Below are 10,392 nucleotides of genomic sequence, written 5' to 3'. Positions count from 1 at the left end.
TGTCTCCATGTCTCTTGTGATAACAATGTGTTCTTAGAGATGAAATTATCCTATTAGCGCGCATGTACCCGTTTCAGCGCTAGGTAAATACCCTGTTACCTATTCGTTACCTATTCGTTACCTATTCACTTATAGAACGTTTGTTGTATGTTGCACCTTTTAGCAAAGGATTTTCAATTAAATTCATATATCTGATGTTAATAATGTGTTCTTAGAGATAAAAGACCCCTATTGGCGCGTATGTACCCGTTCCAGCGCTCAGTTAATACCCTGTTTCTTATTCGTTCCTTATTTGCTTTTGATGCACGAGGTATACGTTGCACCTTGAAATAAATCGTTTTTTAATTGTGTTCATGTCTCTGGTGGTAACAATGTGTTCTTAGAGATGAAATGACCCTATTAGAGCGCATGTACCCGTTCCAGCGCTCGGTAAATAACCTGTTACCTATTCGTTACTAATTCGCTTTAAATGCGCGGGGTATACGGTGCACCTTGAAATGAATCGTTTTTTAATTGTTTTCAAGTCTCTGGTGGTAAGAATGTGTTCTTAGAGATGAAATTACCCTATTAGCGCGCATGTACCCGTTCCAGCGTTCGGTTAATACCCTGTTACCTATTCGTTACCTATTCGTTACCTATTCACTTATGATACGTTTGTTGTACATTGCACCTTTTAGAAAGGATTTTCAATTGTGCCCATGTCTCTGGTGGTAACAATGTGTTCTTAGAGATGAAATGACTCTATTAAAGCGCATGTACCCGTTCCAGCGCTCGGTAAATACCCTGTTACCTATTCGTTACTTATTCGCTTTTAATGCGCGGGGTATACGGTGCACCTTGAAATAAATCGTTTTTTAATTGTGTTCATGTCTCTGGTGGTAACAATGTGTTCTTAGAGATGAAATGACCATATTAGAGCGCATGTACCCGTTCCAGCGCTCGGTAAATAACCTGTTACATATTCGTTACCTATTCGCTTTAAATGCGCGGGGTTTACGGTGCACCTTGAAATGAATCTTTTTTTAATTGTTTTCAAGTCTCTGGTGGTAACAATGTGTTCTTAGAGATGAGATGACCCTATTAGAGCGCATGAACTCGTTCCAGCGCTCGGTAAATAACTTGTTACCTATTCGTTACCTATTCACTTATAGTACGTTTGTTGTACGTTGCACCTTGTAGAAAAGGATTTTCAATTAAATTCATATCTCTGGTGGTAATAATGTGTTCTTGTAGATGACATACCCCTATTAGCGCGTATGTACCCGTTCCAGCGCTCAGTTAATACCCTGTTTCTTATTCGTTCCTTATTTGCTTTTTATGCACGAGGTATACGTTGCACCTTGAAATCAATCGTTTTTTAATTGTGTTCATGTCTCTGGGTTTCATCTCTAAGAACACATTGTTACTATTAGAGACATGAACACAATTATAAAAAGATGTATTTGAAGGTGCACCGTATACCCCGCGCATCAAAAGCGAAAAGGTAACGAATAGGTAACAGGTTATTAACCAAGCGCTGGAACGGGTACATTTGCTCTAATAGTGTCATTTCATCTCTAAGAACACATTGTTACCACCAGAGACATGTGCACAATTGAAAATCCTTTTTTCAAAGGTGCAACGTACAACAAACATATTGAAAGCGAATAAGTAACGAATAGGTAACGAATAGGTAACAGGGTATTAACCGAACGCTGGGACGGGTTTATGCGCTCTTATAGGGTCATTTCATTGTTACCAATAGAGACATGAACACAATTATAAAAAGATGTATTTGAAGGTGCACCGTATACCCCGCGCATCAAAAGCGAATAGGTAACGAATAGGTAACAGGGTATTTACCGAGCGCTGGAACGGGTACATGCGCTTTAATAGAGTAATTTCATCTCTAAGAACACATTGTTACCACCAGAGACATGGGCACAATTGAAAATCCTTTTCTAAAAGGTGCAATGTACAACAAACGTATTATAAGTGAATAGGTAACGAATAGGTAACGAATAGGTAACAGGGTATTTACTGAGCGCTGGAACGGGTACATACGCGGTAATAGGGGTATTTCATGTATAAGAACACATTATTACCACTAGAGATATGAATTTAATAGAAAATCCTTTTCTCAAAGGTGCAACGTACAACAAACGTATCATAAGTGAATAGGTAACGAATAGGTAACGAATAGTTAACAAGTTATTTACCGAGCTCTGGAACGGGTTCATGCGCTCTAATAGGGTCATCTCATCTCTAAGAACACATTGTTACCACCAGAGACATGAACACAATTAAAAAACGATTTATTTCAAGGTGCAACGTATACCTCGTGCATTAAAAGCAAATAAGGAACGAATAAGTAACAGGGTATTATCCGAGCGCTAGAACGAGTACATATGTGCTAATAGGGGTATTTCATCTATAAGAACACATTATTACCACCAGAGATATGAACTTAATTGAAAATTCTTTTCTAAAAGGTGCAACGTACAAAAAACTTTTGAAAAGCGAATAAGTAACGAATAGGTAACAGGGTATTTTCCGAGCGCTGGAACGGATACAAATGCACTTATAGAGTTATATCACCTCTAAGAGCCCAAATCTTCCACCAGTGACAACAAAACAATTGAAAATGATGTTTTAAAAGGTGCAACGTAAGATACTCGTATTATAAGCCTGAAATAAGTAGTTATTGTTTGTTTTTGTGTTACATATTTCCGTGTTTTTTTTTGTATATGAAATACGGCGGTCAATTTTGTTGTTTGAATTGTATGAGGTTGTCATGCCTGGGCCTTTTATAGGTGACTACACGGTTTGGGCTATGCTCATTGTTGAAGGCCTTACAGTAAACTATAGTTGATAATTTCTGTGTCATTTTGGTCTAATGTGGAGTGTTGTCTCATTGGCAATCATACCACATCTTCTTTTTTATGCAAGTGCTAACACGGTGATTTCATCCCGTCGAACCAAGATCCATCTTCAAACATACGGACATAAAGCAGTTAAAAAGTAGAACGTATAAAAAAAAACCAAGTAAGGAACAAATGCGTATCGAACATGAAGTAAAAGGATCGGTTGAGCACAAACACATATAAATAGGTCATAAAAAGATCATTTTACCTCAACAAATTTAGAACTATTACCATATGTAAGAGTATTAACAACTAGATTTGTAATTGCTAGCAATAACGGATGGCACCCTTCCCCCTATTACCAGGTGAGCGGCAGCCATTTTGACAATTCCAAAGTGAAAGAGAGCATCTACAGATGTCTAGTAACATTTTTGCAAAGTTTCATTAAGTTTGAACATTTTGAAATGTTTGATATTTTTGCTGTTTCCATGGTTACGGCTGCCATTTTGAAAATTCTAACTTCAAAATCCGACTCTGCCTATGCCAGTTACCATCCTGTAAAGTTTCATCCAGTTTACTCAAAATTCTTATTTTTGAAATTTTTGACCTTTTTGCATTGTTTCCATGGTAACAAGACCTATTTTGGAAATTCCAACTCCAAATGCCACATCTACCATTGTTGCTCATCATTACTGTGAAGTTTCATGAAGTTTTGAGCATTTTGAGAATTTTGAAAATTTTGGTGTAGTTTCCATGGCAACATTGTAGTTCCAATGATCGCCAAAGTCATCCAACACCTGTATATAGTGGGCACCTACATTGTTTTAAAATATGATGATTCTGAGTTGAAGCATATCCAAACAGTTCACCAAAAACCAAAAACAGATTTTTTTTCACAATTGTGCCGTTTCCATGGCAGCCATATTAAACTTTTCAATGCCATAATTAAAAATGGGGAAGGATATTAAAAATCAAATAAGTAACGAAAAGGTAACGAATAGGGAATAGGGAATAGGTAACGAATAGGTAACGAATAGGTAACGAATAGGTAACGAATAGGGAATAGGGAATAGGTAACGAATAGGCAACGAATAGGGAATATAGGGAATAGGTAACGAATAGGCAACGAATAGGGAATAGGGAATAGGTAACGAATAGGTAACGAATAGGGAATAGGGAATAGGTAACGAATAGGGAATAGGGAATAGGTAACGAATAGGGAATAGGGAATAGGTAACGAATAGGTAACGAATAGGTAACGAATAGGGAATAGGGAATAGGTAACGAATAGGGAATAGGGAATAGGTAACCAACTTGACGCCCATATTTGAATCTACCTGTAAAAAAATTTCTTCACCTAACCCAAAATTTTAGCATGTCTTTTTCCTGAAATTTTTCTTGACCTAGGATTATTCTATCAAAAAATTGAAAGGGTAGAACTATTTATGGTCTTCATTGTTTTAAATCCCCAGTACTGTATTGATAATATTTCTAAAATTTACCATAAAATCTGAATCAGTAAAATATTTTGTTAACTGCATATTAATATCTTTGAAAATTAAAACTGTTTTTAAATAATAAATGATTCTTTAAATGTATAACCCTCATACAAAGTATTGTCCATTTGTCAGTGATACATGAAAAAGCTATCCAGTTGATTTCAGTTTCAATTTTCATTTGGATTATGTGCTGTGCATTTCTTTATAATGTCCCTTCAAGATTTTCATTTTGGATTGTGATATTTGCGGTGTTCTTCTTTGTAGTTTATTATAAGAGGATTTTTGTGGGGGAAAAAATGTGTTTACTGAAGGAAATTCAATTTGCAAAATATGGAATAAGTTATCTAAAAGGTTATAAAAAATCAAATTTGAATGCAAGTAGGAGAAATAATTTCAACACATTCATTATAAATTTTGGGATATCTTGTTATAAGAGTGATTCACCTGTTTAAATGGAATATATATCATGGGAATAATCATGGAAATGAAACAAAATGTTAGTTCATAAAGTGAATATAGTCTAGTGTAGTGATAAAGTGAAATGAAAAAGTAAAATATTCCAAAATATTCCTAATGTTGGGATTATATGAATGTGAAATTGGAAATACTCATTGTAAAGTTCTGGATCTAATATTGTTAAATTGGATCTGAAATAGAAATTCAATACTGTGGATATAATAAAATCAAGTGATATAGTGAAAATATATGAATAAACTTATCCAAAAAAGTTGTGAAGTGAGGATACTCATTTCAAATGAGATAATGGAAATAATCAAATATTGCAAAATTCTGTACCTGTTTTTAGGGATATATATATCAAGGGAAATTTAAAGGAATATTGATATAGAGAGAAAATCTAGTTTTACTGTCAAAAGCATGAACAAATATTTGAAAACTTTCATCATGTTTATAAAAATTATAAAAATGTAATGAATTATTTCAGATAAAGAAAATTGAATAATGGTGTAACACCACTAATTCAGGCACGGCCAGAAAGCACATACCAGAAAGTAGTACATATTTAACACAAAATAGTTCCTACGCATGAGTGTAACTTTCAAAATATGTAGAATATTTGGGTATTTTTGGTATGAAATGAAAGCTGAAGGACTGATGATCATTGTAGAACACTTTTGGACTTTTAATTTTGAATATCAAAAAAACTGCACCAAATTTTAAAAAGAGGGTACATTTTGTCTGTTTGTCAGATCTGAAGTACCTGTTTTTGGTACATCTGAAGTTCCGGGAACCAGTTCTTTCTTATATGCAATGTGACTCGCAATGTAAGGTATGTTGATTTTATCAGTACAAGACACCATAAAGTGTTGCTTTGAAATGCAATGATTGCCACTTTATTTGAACTTAAAATAAAAGAGGTGTGCCTGCTTGAAACGGAGGAATTTAACATAGAAAGCAATGGGACCATGAATTAGTGGTGTACTTCCTAATGGATGAGATATACTATATGAAGAGTAAATAAAATAGTTCATTCAAATATGGTTTTGATATTTCAATATGAATATACATTAACAATTTGTACAAGGAACATGTCAAAAACAAAATATTTTGAGTTATTTCCCATTAAAAAGCTTAACAGATATTAAAAAGAAAAAATTCAACAATATACAAGAAATCTAAGCACTCATAGTATTTGGCTATGAAAACATTATAAGGAGGAAATGTAGTGAATTATATGATATGCAATTAAATTTCTTCATGAATACATATAGACTTGATCTGGCTTGCCTTCTTCTAAAATTGTGAATGACAGTAAAAAAAATCTCTAAATGCTGTGTTTTTTGGCATTTGAATGATTTATTATTTCAGGGAAAACGTCCATTTCCATAACAAAAAGACTAATAGCAATGTTAATTTCTTTACCTGTTCAGGATTCTCTAATAAAAAAACATGAGAAAAGGATTTTTTTTATCCAATTCACAGTGCTCGTGTTTAGTTAATGTAAGAACATGAAATAAGCTTGTGTCTTTGTATCAAATATAAGTGGTAATTTATTCATACCATATAAACTAATTTAGATTTAATGCATATTATGTTATTCAACAAAGATAAAAAATTGAAGCCTTGATGCCATATAAAAATATTATAAGTTTAAAAAAAAACTATCTCAGTTATACCACAACAGTAACAGGTGAAGTAACAGGATAAAAATACTTCAGGAAAAAGCATGCTGAAAGTTTTGGTTAGGTGAATAAATCAAAGTGCTGGATAGCACCTCTGGAAAGTTTGCAACTGTAGCTGTGTATTATTCAAAAAAGGTTATAGACGTGTATTATCTCAAATATGTATTTCATCACAGCTTTGATGTTTTAAACTAAACCATTGTCTCATCAGTAAGGATAAAAAAATCACTTTTTTTTATGTTTATCATAAATAGTTTTGATATTTTCTCATGATTACAACTTTAAGCTGTAGATCTAAAATAATGAAAAAAAATACATTCAGAAAGCTCTGTTAATTTCTTTAAGTACCATGTCAACTTCAAGGGCCTGTGAATTAGTATTTTTCTATTGGTTTAGGTCCTTCATATTTGTTTTTAGTAAAATAACACGCAAGTTTTTTGTTTGTTTGAATTGTTCCACATGTTTCATATCCGGCGGGGCCTTTTAAAGCTTTCTACATGTATATGGTACAAACATTTCTCATTTTTGACAACCTTTATTGTGGCCTATAGTTATTAATACATTTTCATTCTTTGAACTCTTTTGAATAGCATTGGTTCTTTGCAAAAAATACTGCATCCTTACTTATAAATAGTTACAGTAACTTAAATCAATACAACTGCAAAAAAAGTCAATTTAAATTATAGGCTTTTATCAAAAATAGGGAACATGTCCATGGGACTCAAATGATACCCTCGCTAGCATTAACGTTATAAACTCAAGAACTGTAAATGTGACACTACTAAATTTTTTACTTGATCTGAATTATGGGTTAATAAACATTCATGATTGTGTATTCATCCTAATTATACAGTATTGCGCAATAGAATTGTAAGATCTTGACATTTGTTTTCTGTCAGAAACCTATTTGTTATGTCAACAATTTGATCGCGATCCAAATTCAGAGCTGTATCAAGCTTGAATGTTGTGTCCATACTTGTCCCAACTGTTCAACTTCAGGTTTCGACTTCTGCGGTCGTATAAAGCAGTGCCCTGCGGAGCATCTGGTTCCATTTAACAAGGCACAACCCTAGAGCAGTAAAAATAAATCCACCAAAATTCAAACTTGATCAGTGTTTGTGGTAATGAGAATTGTGTATAAGTTTCATAACATTTGGTTAAGACAAACTATACTTAGAGAACAGAAACTAAAATTTCCAGCAACTTTTCTTTTTGGAAAGTAGCATTAAACGCTATAGAATGGTAAAAAATACGCAACTTAAATTCAAACTTGACTTGTGAATTGTGGTTATAAGCATTGCGTATCAGTTTCATACAATTTGGTTCAGGCAAACTAAAGTAAGAAAACAGAAACGAATTTTGGGATATACAGAGGTACATAAGTAAGGGAAGGATGTACATACTTTCAGAGAAGAACAAGGATAAAACTCAATACGGTGGGAGTATAACAACAGCAGTATGACCAAAGGAATAAAAAATTTATATACGCTAGATTCATAGAATTATTTTGTAAGCCATTCGTTTGATGGTAATCATTGCCTCTGTGTTTGGATGACAAAGCAATTAAATTTCTATTTAAATAGGGCATGCTATGCACATGTTTGTCTGTAATCTATATAAATTTTGAGGTGAAAATGTAGCCATTTAAGTCAAAGGGTACACATCATCATAATTTCATGAACCTTAATCATTTATACAGCACTTGTCTTCATACCCTGAGCTATGTTATTCTAAGAAGTAGATGCTGACACTCGGTTGCTTTTAATACGGATGCTATATGATACGAATTTGCGATAATACACCAGAGGTGGTATGATGTAAATTATTGGAAGAAGACTGACGTTTGGTCGATGTTTTTCTGCTGTCAGTTTGATCCACTTTATCATGATGAACGAGTGAAGGCCCTTATATCCACATTGGAATGTGTTTAAATAACGGAATTAAAAGTTTTCAAATGATTTTTGGCATCAAATCATTTCGATCGATGTTTCGACAAAAACAATGCATTTAATTTTAATTTTTTTATGAAAGCCGGTGGTACCGTATTTACCTGTACTCGTCCCTTAATGAGACATTAGAGTAGACATATAATTATTGAGTATTTTATATTCTATCACCTGTGTTTTGTTTAACAAAACATCATCACTTGTCAATTATCCGACGGCTTGGCAGTCAAAATGACAACTTGCTCTCGCATTTTAATCAGTCATTCCCGATTTTTTCGATACTCTCGAGCTTTTACCACGTTTACGTACGTACATAGTAAACAGGTAAAAGTAGAGCGGAAAATGTTCATTCATGAAATTTTCATGAATGAAACTGACGCAATCTGGCGTAGATTTCTTGTGATTTTCTCTTCATCGTATGGCAGATCCGCGAAATAGTGTTGAGATTCTCATTTTCAAAATGAAGTTAAATTCATCTGAATCGTCGGTGAATATTCAATTATTTTTTATTAAAGCTGTGTCAAATGAGTAGTTACTCGAAATGTTAAAAGAACCTTCCAAGACTCATAATTTAAACACTAGTACTAGTACTAAATTATCTCGGATCAGAATAAATGGCGATAATCTGTCACCATAAGTTTGAGGCCGATGGCTATGGAAAGCAGCAATAGCAAGCTATAGCAAACTTTCCAAAAACTGAACAGGTAACATAAAGGTAGATTTAAATCTACCAAACCAACTTGTCAACTTAAATGTCCCTATTGTATTGTCAATGTTTCAATCTGGTTGCTACAGGTAAACGGTAACACTCATAGGCAAGTCACTGTAAGTTGAGTTTTTGTTGGGCTTCCAAGTGTTTCACGTAACCTATATTAACATCAATTCTATCAGCAATCTGAACCGTGCTTCAAAGTAAAGTTATCGTGATTCTGCCTATATTAGATGTGGATACTAAACAAATTCCAAAGATCTTTTAGAGTACATACAATCTAAGACTCTTTCATCTTGCAATAGTATTAAAACAATTTGAAATTCTTCGATTTTTACAAATTGAAAGACTTGATATTGCTTTGTTTCATAAAAAATAACATAGATACAAGTATCTTGTCTAATGGAGGGAGACAACCTATTTTGTTAAACAAAATCGAAAAAACTCTGATTCAAGTAAACAATTCTCTTAAACTGCCACATTTTTTTGGTGGGGTTCGTGTTGCTTAGTCTTTAGTATTTATGTTGTGTTTTGTGTGCTATTGGGGTTTTCTTTTCCATGGCGTTGTCAGTTTATTTTTAATTTATGAGTTTGAATGACCCTCTGGAATCTTTTGTCCTTTTTTTAAAAGTATATTGGTAACTGATTCTACCATAAAAACTTAACATTGACCAAAATTTCAATTTCAGATGACCACTGTGAAAAAAATATGAACATCTTACTATCTTTCAAATCATGAAAATAACGTTGAATATTTAATATACTTTCTGAGAAATGGATGTGTTCCTATTAGAATCTCAGAATTAGACTCATGTTGACCAATTGACCATCAAAATGAGGAAAAGGTCATGTGTCAACCAGACATATACAACTAACAATCATTCCATGCAACTGACCTAATGATGAATATATATTTTTAAAAATTTGTATGGGTGAACCCAGTGTCTCGCCTACTTTTGTTGTAAATCGCAGGCTCAACAAAAATGAGAAAAAAAATAATAAAAATATTCCTCTTGATACTATCTTATGATTGTTAGAAGCTTCTGTCCAAGTTGTGTGTAATATTAACTGGAAGAAAATCTAAGTCCATTTAAAAGTAAAATACAGAAAAATGGAGTATTCTTTTTACAAAGTTTCCTTCTGGATACTATCTTATCATCATAAATAAGCTTCTGTCCAAGTTTGGTACAAACCCAGGATAGTTTTAGAAAGTTTTTAAAATTTTAAATACTTTAACCACAGATGGAATGTAAT

The sequence above is a fragment of the Mytilus trossulus genome, chromosome 8, assembly GCF_036588685.1.
Source record: "Mytilus trossulus isolate FHL-02 chromosome 8, PNRI_Mtr1.1.1.hap1, whole genome shotgun sequence".
Classification (NCBI taxonomy): Eukaryota; Metazoa; Mollusca; class Bivalvia; order Mytilida; family Mytilidae; genus Mytilus; species Mytilus trossulus.
Note: the sequence above shows the minus strand (reverse complement) of the source record.